The following is a 17,835-nucleotide window of genomic DNA, read 5'->3' as shown; positions in this document are numbered from 1 at the left end:
TTTAAAATTAAACTTGGGTGAAACCTGAAGTGTAAAAATGAACTTGTGCAAGATCAGAACTTTTGAAAATGTGCCGGGTGGAACCAAATTTTCAAAAATGTTATTAGGCAAAACTAGGATTTTTGAAACGAACCTAGGTGAAACCAAAGTTTCATAAATACATACTAAGCAGAACCAGAACTTTTGAAAGCAAACCTAGACGGAACCAGTCTTTCAAAAATACCTACTAGGTGGAACTAGAACTTTTGAAAATAAATTTGCGGAACCAAACTTTCAAAAATACTTACTGGATAGAACCAAAACTTTTGAAAATGAAACAGGATAAAAACAAAGTTGCATAAATACTTACTAGGTGGAACCAGAAGTTTTGAAGATGAGTTTTCAAAAAGACTTATTAGGTGAAACTAGAACTTTTGAAAATGAACTTGGTTGAAACCAGACTTTCAAAAAGACTTATTGGGTGAAACCAAAACTTTAAAGATACTACGGCGTTCATCTGAGTAACATTGCATAATTGAAAGGAAAAAGGCAACCTCCTCCATGCTATTATTAAGGCGATTCACATCGAGAAAGTTGTTATTTACAAAGAAATAGTGGGTTATCTAGTAGAGATTAGGTAGAATAAAACCAAGTATTTCGACCTATCTTTACCATTCGCCTAGGGGGTATTTATAAGGGAAAGATGAGCCTTTATCCCTAAGTCTAACCGTTGTGGTAGAATGGTGAGTTTTAGTCTAAGGTGTTGTTGGACTTGACTTAAAACAACTAGTTGAGGGAGTTATTGGATGTGATGGATTGACGAGTGCTAGCAAACAAGGGGTCTTCCTAATATATCCTCTTTAGGTTGTGTGAGTCCCAAGAAGCTGATATTTAGGCAAGGGTGTTACAGAGGTTTTAAGGGAACAAGAAAGATTATAAAGTTTGTGAGGGTGAGTGTTGTAGGGTTGCATCTTTGTGATCCAAGCTAGGTTGTTTGAACTAGGCCTTGTCGGATTGGGCTTTATATTAGTGGGTCTTTTATTCCTTATCCTATCTAAATATAAGGATTTAACCAACTTTAATAAAAATATATTTTTAAGTTTGTAAATTTAAAAAATAAAAATATTATCTAAAAGTGAATTTATAATATATATATATAAAAACAGAAGTTTGAAGCAAGAATACCATTTATAGTTCATTATATTACTAATTACTAAATTGGAGTAAATTTTTATTATTTTTAAGTTTTTATTCATTTGAACTATACAGTTGGGTTCAAGTAGAACACAACTTATTAAGAATAAATAAAATTAATTAAGTATTAATAATTAATAAAATTATATCAATAATATTTTTTATAATATAAATTTTTTTATTTGAACTACACAATTGGATATACAATTATATATCAAGATTTATGCCTAATTCAACTCCTCAAATATGAAGCAAGGGTTAAAGGGTAAAAGTGGATGATAGGTTTTGTTTTTATATCTATACACAATATCAGATTATAATGATAATGATTTGCACCATAAATTTGCGGTTTGGTGAAATTCAATTTTTATTAGTAATTTCCATACCCCATAAGTCTGTACGATTTGTTTCTTAAAAACTGCTTGTAATACTTCCTCACTGGCTCTCAAGTTTGAATTATAATATATTTTATAATTTTATACATTTTTATTATTTATTTTTAAAATTTTAGATTTATTTGATTAATTTATAACTTTAAAGTAACCAATTGCTCGAAGATAACAATGATGATAAATTGAAGAGGAATATCAGGATCGAAGATCATCTAAACTATACCCAAGGTCTGTTATTCCTATTTTGATCATTTTATTCAAATTCGTCACCTACGTTAAAAATTTTGCTGATTCACTGATATATTGCTGATGTGGCACATTAATCTATTGACTATTTGACACATGACATTTTATAATTTGACCCAAAATTTTTTTTTTTGTTTAATCGCAACTAATCACCAATCCTCATGATAATCATCAATTCTAGATATCCAGTATGGTTTCGGTCCTCGAAAGCAGCAGCTCTTGCTTCGGGGAGAAACCGTTGCCGGAACTGGTTGCTGCCCCCGGGAAGTGTGGACATTAGTTTAGCAAACGTCCCCGTCTGGCTACCTTCAATCCTTGTTCAACGATTCAGCTCATCTCCCCATCTTCGTCCGTCAACGACAACGATGTTCCTAAGTCCATTTTTTGGCCAATTGGGAACTCGTTTCTCCTTCGATCCAGATTATTTCTTTGACAACTGTTTCTGGGTTCTTCTATTTTGGTAATTTTCATTTACCCAATTTAAGATCCTTTTGTTTAATTTTTGCTTGTTGAGTCCTTTCTTACTTTTTTTTTTTGGGGTTCAATTATTTGTTTTGGATGACATTGATGAACATTGAAACTGACCCAAATTTATTGCAATTTAGTTGCTTTGTTTTTTTGCACATTTTTGTTTAGTAATGAGATAAACATTCACTGTAGTTTTTCTTTTCTTATAGGAGAGCTGTTTTTTTAAAAAAAAAAATTTGAGTAATTTGGTGTTTAATTAGTTGAATTTCAATGGAATTGTAGCTGAAAATAATAAGTTTTAGCCTTTTTATTAGTACTGAAAAAAACACTAGAAAATGACTCATCCCTTTTTTTTCTGTGAAGTCGGAAGTTAGTTTAAAATTCGACCGACTCTCAGTTTGCTACGCATGTTCACACTTTCTGATGGCGAAAACGGTTTCTCCCCGGAACAAGAGCTTCTACTTTAAGGATGACGATCATCGTGATGATGGGTGGTTTTTATATTTCAAATAAATAATAATAATAAAGCATTTTTAACTAATTGTAGAAAAATTTTAGCTTTAGCCAAAAGTTAAAAAAAAAATCTTATCAATCACTTAATGAGTTAAATGTGTCACATCATTAATTCGTTAGTGAATTAATAAAATTTTTAGTGGAGTGATCAATTCGAACAATTATCTTAATTAGAGTGACTAAATTAACAAAAAAATTAGAATGATCAAAATAGAAACAATGCAGTTTTAGAGTAACCTGTAATGTAGTTTACCCTTAAATATATTTGTAATATTATTAATATTTATTTTTAAATTAGATTTTATTTTAATCTTTTACGAAGTTAGATTATTTTAATTTTCTAAATATAATTTTATTTGAATTATTTATAGGTAGTTGAAGTCTTCAATTTATTTCATATGATTATTTGTAATAGATTCAATCTTAGTTGTTTCATTTTGAAAAATAAACTATTATAAAAATGGAAAATATATTATAATAACTCATCTCAAGATAAGTTGGTTTTGAAGAAGATTTATAAAGTTTAAAGGTAAACTACATTAAAGGTCACCAAACTATTAGTAACCTTATATTTTAGTCACTATCAATTTCAAAAGGTTACAAAACGGTCACTAAACTATTCTAAAGTTTTCATTTAAGTCATCAGGCTGTTAAAATAGTTTACTTATGGCATTCTTTGTTTGCACTACTTGCACCAATCGAAAGCTCACATTCCCCTTCTCTTCTACATTTAAGTCTTTTTCATGAAACAACTTTGAATATAATGAATTTGCGAACCAAAATCCAAACAACTTTCTTCTCTTATCTCCACATCGATCATCAGGTAGACTTGGATCTAAGGTATGTTCTTTTATCCATTAATGAGTATTGATCCACCTTACCGATTCTCGATTAATTGCTTGGAGCTCGCTAGCCAAACTTTTAAAAAAACCTTAACAACCTAACGACTTAAATAAAAACTTTCGATTAGTTCAGTAACTTAAATGAAAACTTTCGAATAGTTCTGTGACCATTTTGTAGCCTTTTGAAGTTGTGTAACCAAAACATAAACTTACTAATAATTTAGTTACCTTAAGTATAGTTTACCCAAAATTTAATTTGATTATATTTGATACAAATTGAATTTATTTTTTTAATTAATAACATTGTTATAGGGTTTTAAATTAGAAAAGATATTAATATTAAACTATTTTTTTTGAAATTAATGTTTTAACATTAAAATTAAAAATTATTAATTAATTCAAACATTTTAATACATCAAAATCACAATATTTTTTTTCTATTATTAGTCTACACATACAAATTAAATCAAACTCTAATCTCAATTACTAATATATGATTTGAAAATATTTTGTTCAAATATTATATTTTTTTAATAATTTCAAATATCGATGGCTTATATTAATTATATAAAAATTATTTTATTAAATAATAAAAATATAAATGTGTATATTCACATGAAAGACATGTGATATCGAAAACTAGTATTAGTAAATGTGTAACTCAAAATTGATAATTTAAATCATAATGAATGTGAAATTTAACATGAATACAAATTATAGTTTTAATAAATATATTTCTAATATTTAAAATTTAAAAATAAAAATAAAATATTGTTCTAATATCAAACAAATAATATAATGAATAATAATAGGTATTTTTGTCTATTCAAAACTTTATATAAACTTTACTTATATACAAAAGATAATATATAAAATTATTATTTTGAAGATGTTATAAGAATAATTACAAATTGGATCTAAATAAGTATAATTGGAATTGAATATTTCAATCAACAAATAAACTAAAAATCAAAATATATTTAAATTTAAATAAAATTTGAGCAATACTATGTTGTTGTTGAAGTTCACTTTGATTGATCAATGTGTGATATTTTGAATCCTCATTACTAATGGAATCAAAATGATCTCTAGATTGATCAAAAGATCCTTTCAATTGGCGAGAATTTGTTCATTGAACGAAACTAGATCTTGTGGAATCATGTTGAATATTTGACGATACATTCCATGCCTTGCTAAAAATTTGACCCTTGTTTATTAACCATATATTGTCTAACCAAATCCAATTCTCTCTCGATATGTTCCTCAAAAAATCTAATTCATGTGGATTCTTTTCTCAACTAACGAAGAGATCTTGATGGAATTGTCACATATGAATTGAGTACAATTTTGCAATAGCCCACTTGCCTCTCGAGAAGAGATGGGAAACATGCTCAATATCTTTGCCGTTGTAAAACTTAAACTAGAACAAAATTTTTTAAAAATGAATAATTTACATATAATAAGATTTAAAAGATAAAAAAAAACATTGTTTATGAAAATAATACGAAAATAAACATAAGAAATGAAATGGTGGTACGCCAACACCATTATGAGAACATGAGAACATCCCATGTGGCAAAGTTAATCCAAAATCGTTGGCTTAAAGAACACTAAAATCCAAAGGCTAGAAGAGAAGGCCTAAACTCGAAAGGGAGCCTTGAATCTATAAAAGTCCAGATCTCCCATAACCTCCCATTTGTATTTCTCTCTTTCAATCCATCTCTAAGGCGACTCTTCTTCTAAAAGGTTAGAATTCCTTCCTTCCTTCATCACTATTGACATTGACTTGCGGAAAAATTAAACCATCAAATACTACTGCACTGTGACTTTATGAAGAACATGATTACTGGTACCTCACAGGCTGACTCTGCTGATTTGATTATCGCTTCCACCACTGGTGGTTCCAAGACCGGTCACACTCTCTCTTTTTCTTTTTTGTGAAAATAAAAAATAAATTTCATTAATTCAAATACTTAAAAGCACCACTCAGTTTATCCTGTTGTAAGATCTCAAGGTTCTCATTTGGAGTCACATCAAAAATTTGTAAACTCGACTTCTATTTTAGACTAAGTTTAACTAGCCAGTTCGTAATGATGTTGTGTTCTCTAGACACATATCTGATTTACCATTACCCTTCAAATCTAATAGTTTGATGAAACCTCTCAAGCAATTCAATCAATTAAAAAGTAAAAAATATCAATATTTATTGAAAAAATGAAATTTTTATCAATAAAAAATAAAATGATGCACATCGTTAAAAGTCAAAATATTGGAATTTGATTGAAGTCAATAACATGGGAGGACTACGTACGTATTCCCGAACTTTGAGTACAAAGAGCCATGTGATGTGATCCATAAACAACTCAGCACCATCGCGCTGGCTTTTTGCTTTTACACATTTCCAAACGCTTTTGTGCTTGTATATTCCCATGTTTTAAGACTCTTTTTCCGTGGGACCCTTACTTGAGATTTTAATAATTGATATCACTCACATCACCATCCATTCCGTACCCGTTCTGAAATAGGGTTTTTTTTATATAATAATATAATATAAATAAATATCAAAATAGGATAAAGAGATTAATATTAATAAAATTAGACAAAGATTACAGTAAATACTTCGTGCGGCCTAATCAATTGGTGATATCGTTTTTCTCTTTAAAAAATTGTTTTTTTTTGCATAGTCTAATCAATCCGTGGCACTTATATTTAAGACCCAAAATATGTGTTTTTAACCATATATGCATAAAAATAAAAATAAAAAACATCTTTTTATTAGTGTCATTGATGTATCAGATAATATCTAATTATTTTTAATAAAATTACTTTTTTATTTGTACCAGCCTGACAATCTACCGCAAATGTGACCCGTCGATCACATATCCAAATTTCAATACCTAAAAATTATCATAACAATTTTTTTTCTTTTTAGATTAAAAAAATTTTATTATGTTATTATTATTATTTATTATTATAAAAGGGGTTGGTTTGGTCCAACCCCCGCACCAAAATTTTTCAGCTATTGAAGGTCCGTTTTCCCTTTTTTTTTATTAGTGTAATTAATTATTTTAATAGTAATTTAATATGTTTAAATTATGTTCTTTTTATTAAAAAGTTAGTACTTATTATACCCAAAAATCAAAACAAAAATAAGTTTTAAATTTTTTTAGTATAATTAGTTATGTTAGTAAATGTTTGCACTAATTAATTTGTATTTTTGATTTTTTTTATATTATAAACATTTGGATGGTTTTCCCTTCCCTCTCCACAGTCGAAGATCTTTCAAAAAAAAAATCAGGTAATTATTTTTTTGCTATTATTGTAATTATTATTAATAGATTAGAATTATGTTAAAGATTAATTTTTTTCAGGTATTCAAGGCTTTGTTTTCAGCTTTATTAGTATACTAACATTTGGACTATATTTCACATTTTTTTTGGTTGATATTATTTTTTAAGGTAAATTGAGATAAAATTAATAGTTTAAGTATTGATACTAAGTGTGCTTTTTAAATTATTTTTTGTTAAGTCGAATATTAAAATTTTAATTGTTTTTGCATATATAGATATGGGTTCTTTAATTACTGCAGAAGATCACACAATTAGGATGGTCCATTTGCCCATAAGAGAATGTTCTAATGTTATTTTTTGGCATAGTTGCACGTAATTTTTATTTAATTGTGAGATCTTAACCAATTCTGTAATATGATTAGGGTTCGTACCGCGTGGCCATGGTCCAAGCTACCGGCCAGACGCACAAATTATGCCCTACTTAAATGCCGCAGGATTTGGATCATCGGCATTAATCCGTGTGTTTGAGCTGAAGGTCGACTTAATATTGGCACTAGTTGAGTGGTGGTCCCTAGAGATGCACACCTTTCATTTACTGTGTGAGGAATGCACCATCTATAACAACCCTAACTCGTATCCATTGCCGGAACAGGGTTATGGAGCATTACTGGACAAACAGAATATTAAACCATTCAAATCATACATTAATATAACCATAATCAAATTTCATTCAAATACATCCATAATGTCCTTTAATCGAGCCCTCAAGGCCCTAAAAATACTATAGAAACAACCCGGGACTAAATCGAAAACATTTGGAAATTTTAGGAAAAAGTTGAAAAATTTAGACTGCAAGGGTCACACGGCCGTGTGACTCACACAGCTGAGACACACACCCGTGTCTCAGGCCGTGTGGACATTCGAAATAGGGACACATGGTCGTGTCCCAGCCCGTGTCTGTACCTATGTAATTCACTGACTTGGGTCACACGGCCTGACACATGGGCCACATGGCCAAGCCACACACCCATGTGTCAGGTCGTTTACCTTTTGAAATCATCTCACACGCCAATGTGCCAGGCTGTGTGCTAGGCCGTGTAACAGCCTGACTTGTATGCATTAAACCTACAGGGGACATATGGTTGTGTATCACATACGGCTGAGACACATGCCTGTGTCTCAAGCCGTGTGGCCCCAAAATGAACCTTAAAACACAAGTTTACCATTTCATAATTGCTTCAACCTTAAGAAAATCAAATACCAATCAAAATGCCAATCCAAAACGACAATAATCGAGCCACAAACACATCAAACCAACCTAAATAGTGTCTAACCAATGTACCCTCAATGGTACCACAAGTATATAACATTTTAAAAATAAAATAAACATCAATTCAATTCATCAACTCTTTCAAACAATACCTAATCAATATACCTAACAAAGTTATATCACACATACTAGCATCATAATTATACCTCATTCTCATACCGATATGCAAATTGGTTATATAAACAAAATATCATTCATAATATTTACATAAGCCAAACTTTGGCCAAAACCGCACAAAAGCCTATACATGCCATATAATACGAATTAAACATTTCACAAACTACCGAGATAAACTGGATAGTGTGACTTGAGTGCCGATCCGATCGTCCAACCTTTCAAAAATCTACAATGACATTAAACAACTCAAGTAAGCTTAATGAAGCTTAGTAAGTTCGACGAGTTAAACGAAAATCTTACCAAACTAACTATAATAAATCAAACAATAAAAATCATCCAAGAGAACTCCTTGTCATTCACAACTTTAATCGATAAATACATTTGTATTCAAATCAATACAAAAATAAATAACATGCCTTTCAAATTCGTTAAATAAATCACCTTACCGAGATTTTCTATTCGAAGAGCGATTTACGGGTTAGAGGACACCGTCAACAAAAGCTCATAAGAGCTGGTCTTTCCGAATACACCAACAGAAGCTCATAAGAGCTGAACAGAAGCTCGTGAGAGCTAATCCACCCAATCACGCCAAACAGAAAGTAAAACGCAAGAGTTTGCAACAAATGTTAAACCCCGGTTTACTTGGATAAAATACTGATATCTCCCTCCAATACCATTTCCACTCCAAACCCCGTCATACACCAAATCACGAATGTACTCAAATTTCGCGTTCAATTCAAACCGAATATCCAGTTCAATATTAGAATTCAAATAATAATTCATTTCCATCAATAGAATATATATACATAATACCAATTACCAATTATTACAAATGTTAAATTTTAACCGTACAAACTTACTTGGATTGAATTGTAATCGTTGCAAAGGTTTAGAGACTATTATGCTATTTTTCTTTTTCCATGAGTATCTACGGGATTTTGATCTAAAATGTAAAATTCTTCATTTATTAACATATATTTCATTTCCAATCCATTTTACAATTAATACCCTTTTATTTTTTGAATTTACATAATTACCCCAAACTTTTACAATTTTTGTAATTTTTGCAATTTAATCCCTTAATTAGTTAATTCATCAAATTAACTAATTTTCTCAAATCAATAATTTATCCAAAAATTCTATGCCCTCAAACAGCCCCTAATAAACATCAAATTCACTATCCAACCCTAACATTTTGATATTTTCACAATTTAATCCTAAAAATCAAAATTTAACAAAAATCACTTTACCAAATCATCACACAACACAATCAAAGCTCCAAATACATGATATTCATCATAAAAATCCAGTATTCAACAATGGAAACATTCAAAATTTTTTACAGGATCAGAAACAAAGGTACGAGCTAGCTAGACCTAGTTGCAACGATCTCAAAAATATAAAAATTACAAGAAACGGGTAAGAATTGAACTCACATGCAAGCTTCTATGCTCAACCTATTCTCCAAGCTACTTCTATGGTGTTTTGGCAATGGCATAAGAAGAAATGAAGAAGAAAAACTTATTTCTTCTAATTTGTTTTATTGAATTTCTATTTATTTATAATTATGCCATTAATATCTCATTAATCTATCATTTTAATTTCTCTTGCCGTCCAACACTATCCATTAGGGACTAATTATTATATTGGTCCCTCCTCATGTAATTACTAAGCTATTTAATCATTTAATGAACTAATTATTAACTTTTGCACCTTTTTCAATTTAGTCCTTTTTCTTTAATTAACTATCTAAACGTTAATATTTCTAAACCAAATTTTAATACAGATCTAATAACTCTATAAATATTCTAAAAATAATAATTACGAGTCGACACGATAAAAATTTGTGGTCCCAAAACCACTGTTCTGTCACAACTGAAAATCGGGTTGTTACACCATCACATTTGAGGATGTCGCAATACAATTAGGGCTCTCCGTGGAAAGTGATGGGATTACCAGTTCAAGCGTCATAGTAGATCATGCAGCTCTCTGCTATGACTTGTTCGGACAGTCTCTCGGTGATGGTACCGATAAATTTACGGGTTTAAAATTTTCGTGGCTAAAGGTAAATTTTGAAACATTATCAGATTATACGACCAAGATAGAGAAGATACAGGTTGTTCGGGCCTATATACTACAACTTGTATGGGGTACTTATGCTGGATTCCAATAATAATATAGTCCACTTAATGTACCCGCCCTTACTTAATAATTTGCAATGTGCCTGTTCATACAATTGGAGTTCGACAGTATTACCTACGCTATATCGTGAGCTTTGTCGAGCGATAAAGCACAAAATTGTCGATATAGGTGGCTGCTTGATACTGCTATAATCTTAGACGCTATACAGGATATCATTTCTGACATCAATGGGTCACCAAGCGCATTGGTTCCCATTTATGAATAGGTAAAAAAAATTTAAATTTGGATTAAGATTTTTTTCATGAAAATATTTTTTAACGAGTTTGGTTTATATTTTTAGATGGTATACTTGTCCGAACATTGGGAAGTCAGAAACATTCATTGTATACCGGTAGATGATCGAGGCATACGTCGGGGATGAGGTAATTTAATTTCAAATCATTAAATTATATTAATGTTATGTAATTAGTTTATTTATTAAATTACATTGTAATTATTATTTTAATCATGTGTTTACTTGTGCAGTTCGTGTGGATGTCGTATATCGCGTCAGGTGTTGCTTACGTCATTCCTCCGCTGGCTAGAGCATATGCAACCGTGTGGTGTGTTAACGCACTCATTATCAATTTTCAAATGGTGGAGTGGTATGCCTGGGATCGGGTGTCGTCAACATATTTCAAACATTCCTATACAATTGGGAAAATATATCTACAGAATTGACAAGAAGGGGAAACATGTAAAGAATTGGGCATTAGAGCATCAACCATATATTGTGTTCTGGAACGCCTAGTTGGATATAAAGCCTTATTTGGAATCATGTTTTCCTGATTTCACTCCCTCGAGGGACTATCAATAGTGGTACATGCAAAATGGGTTACCCTACATATATGGTGATCGATTGATGTTAGTCCCTTCACAGATAGAACGACAAAGTCCCCTACAAAGTCGTCCTCATAAGCGATCTCCTCAACCACCTGAGCCTAAGCCCCAGCCCTAGCTTGATCCATCATCTTTGTTGTCATAAACACACTAAACCTACAGTTCCTATCACCCGGAGATGGGGGTTGGCCCCAGTCTGATTCGACACTTTGCATATCAATTTCGAGGTTAGTCAGTCACTATCTGAACTGATGTGGCTCCAGCTCATACCTTGAACCGTTACAACATGATAGTGTTGTTTGGAAAACTTTAAACATATGGAAAAAAAAGTGAGACAAATAATTACCCATCTTCACAACTTGTCCTCGCCAATTTGTATTTTTGAATTCCTTGTGGAAGTACACCGTAATGTGCCTGATGCAGTACATGAAGCTCCACAGAACACCTGAATGCCCAATTGCGGCAACTATCCCCTTTGATCTATTGGAAATGATGCAAACGTTGTCATGAGTGACAACATTTCTCATCAAGTTCTACATGAAAAATTCCCACGACTCCGAGTTCTCTCATTTGACAATGATAAAGGATATCAATAGAATGTTCTGGTTCTCATCTTCTGTAATTGCAATGAAGAGGATCTACGTATATTTCCCGTATAGCCAGGTCCCATCTACTTGCACAAACGACTTACAGTGGAGAAAGACCTGAATGTCTAAAAAATATGGTGAAAAGTTCTTTTCCCCAAATGTAATTGGTTGCCCTGGTCATGAAAAAGCAACATTTGTAACTCAACTACAGTCCCTAGGACGTGCTCTCGCATTGCGGCAGTCCACCATTGGAATTCTTTGTACGGCGCATCCCAATTTTCGTAAAACTTATCCATGTCCATCTGTTTAGCCAACAATGCATTCCGGTATAAAACTCGGTACTAAAATCATTCTTGTATTTTAACAATCAGCACCGATACAAAAATGGTGGGGTCATCTTTAACCATTGTCAATATGCAGTTATATATGGTTTTTGAATGAATGTTGTGTTGGTTCTACGTCAAACAAGCAGAAGTGCATGTATGAGGCCCAACATATTTTTGTATCCCCCACTGTTGGGACCTCTGAATAAATGCAGCTCGTACCCCCCACTTGCACCATCCTGTCAACTTCCAACACTTACCAACATAGATCAATGGTTTAGAGTCAGACACCTTGTAGTCGACAGACACCTTCAAACTATACGCTTGATGGCATTGACATACTCGTCTTTACTCGTGAATCTTTGACCCACAAACAACTCTTCCGATTCAGGATCTTCTAACATTAGGTGAGCAGGTATGATGTCCAAGTACTCGAGGAACTCGGAAGCATGCATCGTATCAGGATTGACGATCGACATATGAGCCCCGAGATTATTGCGTATGACGGTGCCACAACTCGAGTTTTCGACCAAAAGAGCGTGATCATTTCTATCATTTTGTCATTCATCGTCAATATCGTCTGGGACATCGTCTAAATCGGGGCCACTTAAATCTTCACATTCGTAATCAGAACAATCATTATTATTGGATCCATCTTCACCAAGCGTATCAGTTTCAATAACAACTGGATGTATTTGTAATCCACCACCGTACTGATCTGAACATCCAATGTTGAGATTGATGTCAAAACCATGCACAGACGACCTGGGAACTTTTGTACGCGGGTCTTGAACTCCATATTGTTGACTTAACTGTGTTACATTTTCAACAAGCTCTGTATCTGCTAACTTAGTAAATAACTGAATCGGTTCAGTGTTTAACCTCCCTAGTGAGCAATACAATGTGACCATTGTCTCGACATCGTCATTTTCTAGAAGTTTCATCTCAGTAAATTTGATAGGATTTGACGAAACTGGAAATTTGTAGAATAGTTTCGTCATCCTCCTTCCACAACCCCGAAAATTTTTTCATTGACCTTTTCTTTCATATCACCGATGGACATATTCTTATTGAATCTCATTCCGATTTTTTGACGAGTTTCAAAAATACAACCAACGGTTGTTTTTAAAATAACACTATTGAAATTAATTGCTGCAAAAAAATGATTCTCTATTTTTTTTGAAACTGCAAAAAATAGAACAAAAAACTTAATAAAATAACAATAAAAAGTAAACGTACACAATTATAATAAAATAACTAACTATTTAAAAAAAAAGAAGAGGAACATCTGACTATTCTTTAGACCATAGTAAACAAAATAAATTGTAATATAAAAAAAATTAACATACCAAAACAATTAGTATTAACTTTCTGACACAAATAACATACCTTAATACTAACATTAATAAACTATTACTAAAATACTAGTGAAGAAACTCAATTGCAATTTTCGGATGGGGGAGGGGAGGAGGTTCAAAATTTTTTTTTCCTCACTTCAACTCAAGAATTAATGTGTCGAGGTTAGGAGACCAAACCAACCCCCCTTTTATAATAATAAATAATAATATAATAATAAAAAGCTTTTTCTAAAGTTGAAAAGAAAAAAAAAGGCTGGTAAAACAATAGGGTGCCGCCTGACACATCAGTAGAAGCAATAAAATAATAATTTTTTTGTTTTCATGCGTATACTGTTAAAAAACATGTATTTTGGGTTTTAAATAAGGTGCCACCGATTGGTCAGGTTGCACCTAAAAAAATATTTTTTTAAAGAGGAAAGCAATGCCGTCGATGGGTTAGGCGACACCAGGTATTTATTGTAGTCTTTGCCTAGTTTTGTGAATATTAATCCCTCATTCTATTATAGTATTTATTTATTTTATATTATTGATGTAAAAAAACTCGATTATATTATTTTATTAATAAATTAAAATAATTACTTTTCTTTCGTCTTACAGAAAATTTCGATTATATTAGTAAAACATGATACATAGATTGGTACATGAATAATATTAAAAAAAATTTAAAATTTTAATATTTTACAATTATGGTGATAAATAATAAAATATAAACTTTAGAGTTAAAGTTAACTGTAACGAATGTAATTTTAAATATTAGTTTTTTCGCCATCCTTTAAATTGAAAATATATAAAAAAAAATAGAAAACTTACTCCGCAGCTTCATTTCGAAATATTTGATATGTATGTTTTTTTAATCAAACTTTTAATTTATATGCTTATTATTTGATGATTTTTGTTGTGGATAATATTGTGATGATTTTTTATTTATTTTAAATTTATTAAATGATAATTTTTTATTTGCGGAGTTAATTTACGAGTATTTGATACAATTTATGAATATTTTATTTATGAAATTTATTTAGTATTATTTGTTTGATATTTGTAAATATTTTTATATATATTAAATAATTTTTTTTTAAAATATCAATAAATCTGAGAAAATACACCGAATAGATAAATACCAATACGTACTAGTTCCAATAAAAAAAAGGAAAATTTATTTTTTTAAATTGAAAATATCGATAAATCTGAAACAATTATATCTTTATTAATTAATCCTCTCTCACTTCCACTCATTGAAAATTCATTTTTTTCTAATCAAATTTTACTAAATTGTCTTTATTATAAAATTTATTTTTTTAACAAGTTTAGTTACTTTAATATTTTTAGTCTCAAATTTTCATAAAATTATAATCAATTATCTCTTACTTTTATTACAATTTATATATTAATAAGTAAATATGTAATGTTGAAATAAATTTATAAATTATAATTATAATAATTCATGAAAAGTAATTGCATCATCAATAATAATTAATGTACTAATAAATAAACTATTAAAGTAAAGGTTAAGTTTTGCTACTAGACACTATACTTCAAATAATTTGTGAATTTAGTACATGTACTTTATTTTAATCAATTTTAATCTTTATACTTTTCAAATTTTAAAATTTTAGTATTGATCAAACAGTAGCCATTAAATTTGTTTGGTTAAATTATGCTATTAGTCTTGTACTATGCGTAAAGTTATAGATTTAATTCATATTCTCTGATTGGATCATTTTTAGTTGCTATATTTTTTAAATTTTAAAATTTCAGTTGTAACGCCCCAAAAATTTGAATGCTTGAGTGTTAAATTCTGTTGTAATTAAATCTCTGTATCTGTGGTTCTATGCTTTGCTTACGTGGTTGAGTAGAGGTGCTCATAGGCCGGGCCGGGCCCATAAAAAAATTTCGGCCCGAGATATGGGCCTGAAATTTTGCCCAGGCCTGGCCTGGGAAAAAAATCATAAGCCCGGGCCCGGCCCGGCCCATTTGTTTAATAAATACCAAAAATTTATTTTAAAAATTAAAAAAAAGTATTTTAAAAATATTTTAAAATTAAAAAAAAAATTTAAAAAGTATTTTAAAAATATTTTAAAATTAAAAAATAAAAAAAAAGTATTTTAAAAATATTTTAAAATTAAACAAATTTAAAAAATAAATATATTTATTATATCAGGCCAGGCCGGGCCGAGCCCAGGCCAAAAAAGTGGTGCCCGAGGCCCGGCCCGTTTTCTAAACGGGCCTTGTTTTTTACCCAAGCCCATATTTCGGGCCTATATTTTACCCAAACCCTCCCATATTTCGGGCGGGCCGTCGGGCCGGGCCGGGTCGCCCGGCCCATGAGCACCTCTATGGTTGAGTTCAGGAGTTTGAGTCGCATATTTAGAATTTTTCTATTTTATTCTAAGAAACCCCAATCCTGAAATTACATAATTAAGTCTAATTTTGTGCAAACTTATGTCAAGAATGAGCTTCCTGATTTGATGGTTAAGCTTTGATATTCTATCGAGTTCTATGTTCAAGTTTAAATACATGCGTTAAGAAATATTTTTGCTAACTGTTGGAATTTTGGCTGGTGGTTTAAACAATTAATTTAACGTCATTCTTTCTAATTTCCCAATTCTTTCTTCTTTCTTTTTTTTCTTTTCTTTCGCTTGACGTTTGTTGTTGGTTTCTTCCCTTTTCTTCTCACCGTCCGCTTAGATTTGTACTCTTTGTTTGTTGTTATTGTCAGTAAGTTCGTTTCCATTAATTCTATGGTTTCAGTTGTGTAATATTTGAAATCGTTGCTTGTTGCCCTTTTTGCCAAGAATTTTTTTCTTAATTAATGATGGAATTCTTTGTTTGTGTGTTCGATTATTTTTTTAGGAGAAGGTCTCGAGAACGACAGTCCCTCTAACGCTTTTAATTCGTGAATTTTCGTTGGGTGCGGAGGTAATGGTTATGTTGAATTGGGGTTTGTGTCGAAATGTGTCGCTAAACTTAGTTGCGCGTTAATATTAATAATTGTTGTGATCTATCGTTAATTGGTTATTGATTGTCCATTCTAGGCCTCGGGAGTTTTTTACGTTGTTCTTGCTTCGAAATCACTTCAGGTGCGTGCCGTAAACCCCCATTTTTGTGAATTTCGGACGCTAGGAAACATGACTGTTGATGCCACACGGCCGTATGGTAGGCCATTTGAGCCACAGGGTCGTGTAACAGACCGTGTAACATACTATTCACCACATACGAGCCACACGGGCAATAGACACGGTGTATGTCCAGGCCGTATGGTCTATTTAGTGCAGAGTTCACACAAGCCAATGACACGGGCGTGTGTCTAGGCCATGTAACTCACTGAGTACAAAATAAGGATCACACAGGCTAGAGATATGGGTGTGTGTTAACCCGTGTGGGACACACGGGTGTGCACCGTGTGGGTAAAATCTGGAACTTGTCTCTGAAGCCATAAGCGTCGTATAACATGAACATTGGCCTACCATAATGTATTTATGACCTGAATTACATTGTATGAGAGCTATCTGATGTTCTGAGACTGAGATATTAATTATATAAATGTATACTCCCCGTGATGACTATCAACGATATTAATCTATATCACCTACTTATGAATTGAACCTGAATGACTATACATATGTTGTTGACATTTGTAAACTGTATTTTCATTGGTTGGGAATTATGTAAAGGAGGAATTAATATGTTCTGATTCAGTGGCTAAGCTACGATTTATATGTGAATCTTGCGCTTTGTCGTATTCCGATCTGGCAGTTAGTCTGCATCTCAATAAACGTGTCAAACTGACACTATATGGTGTGTAGGGCTAGATGGGTCTTAAATGCCCATAATGGTGTGTAGGGTTGGTCAGAGATGGTCTATAGCGGATGGGGGTAGGAATAACTGCATATGTTTCTAATTTGTTCTGTATCTAAACTGGAATTGTTCTATCATATAACTGATGCATTAATCCTATACGAATATTCTCTGATTTTGATTGGAACTTGAGATTTGGGAACTTCTTATTAAAACTGTGCTTCTAGTTGAATCTATATTGGTTATGCACTGAGTTCTCTACTCATTGTGTTGTTGACTGGATTTCAGGTAACTCACAGGCTTGATCGAGTCGGCGTAGGGGAAACTCGGTCAATCTGCTTTATCACCTTATTATATAATTATCATGTAGTTCTAGT

Source organism: Gossypium hirsutum, chromosome D01, assembly GCF_007990345.1.
Source record: "Gossypium hirsutum isolate 1008001.06 chromosome D01, Gossypium_hirsutum_v2.1, whole genome shotgun sequence".
Taxonomy (NCBI): Eukaryota; Viridiplantae; Streptophyta; class Magnoliopsida; order Malvales; family Malvaceae; genus Gossypium; species Gossypium hirsutum.
Note: the sequence above shows the minus strand (reverse complement) of the source record.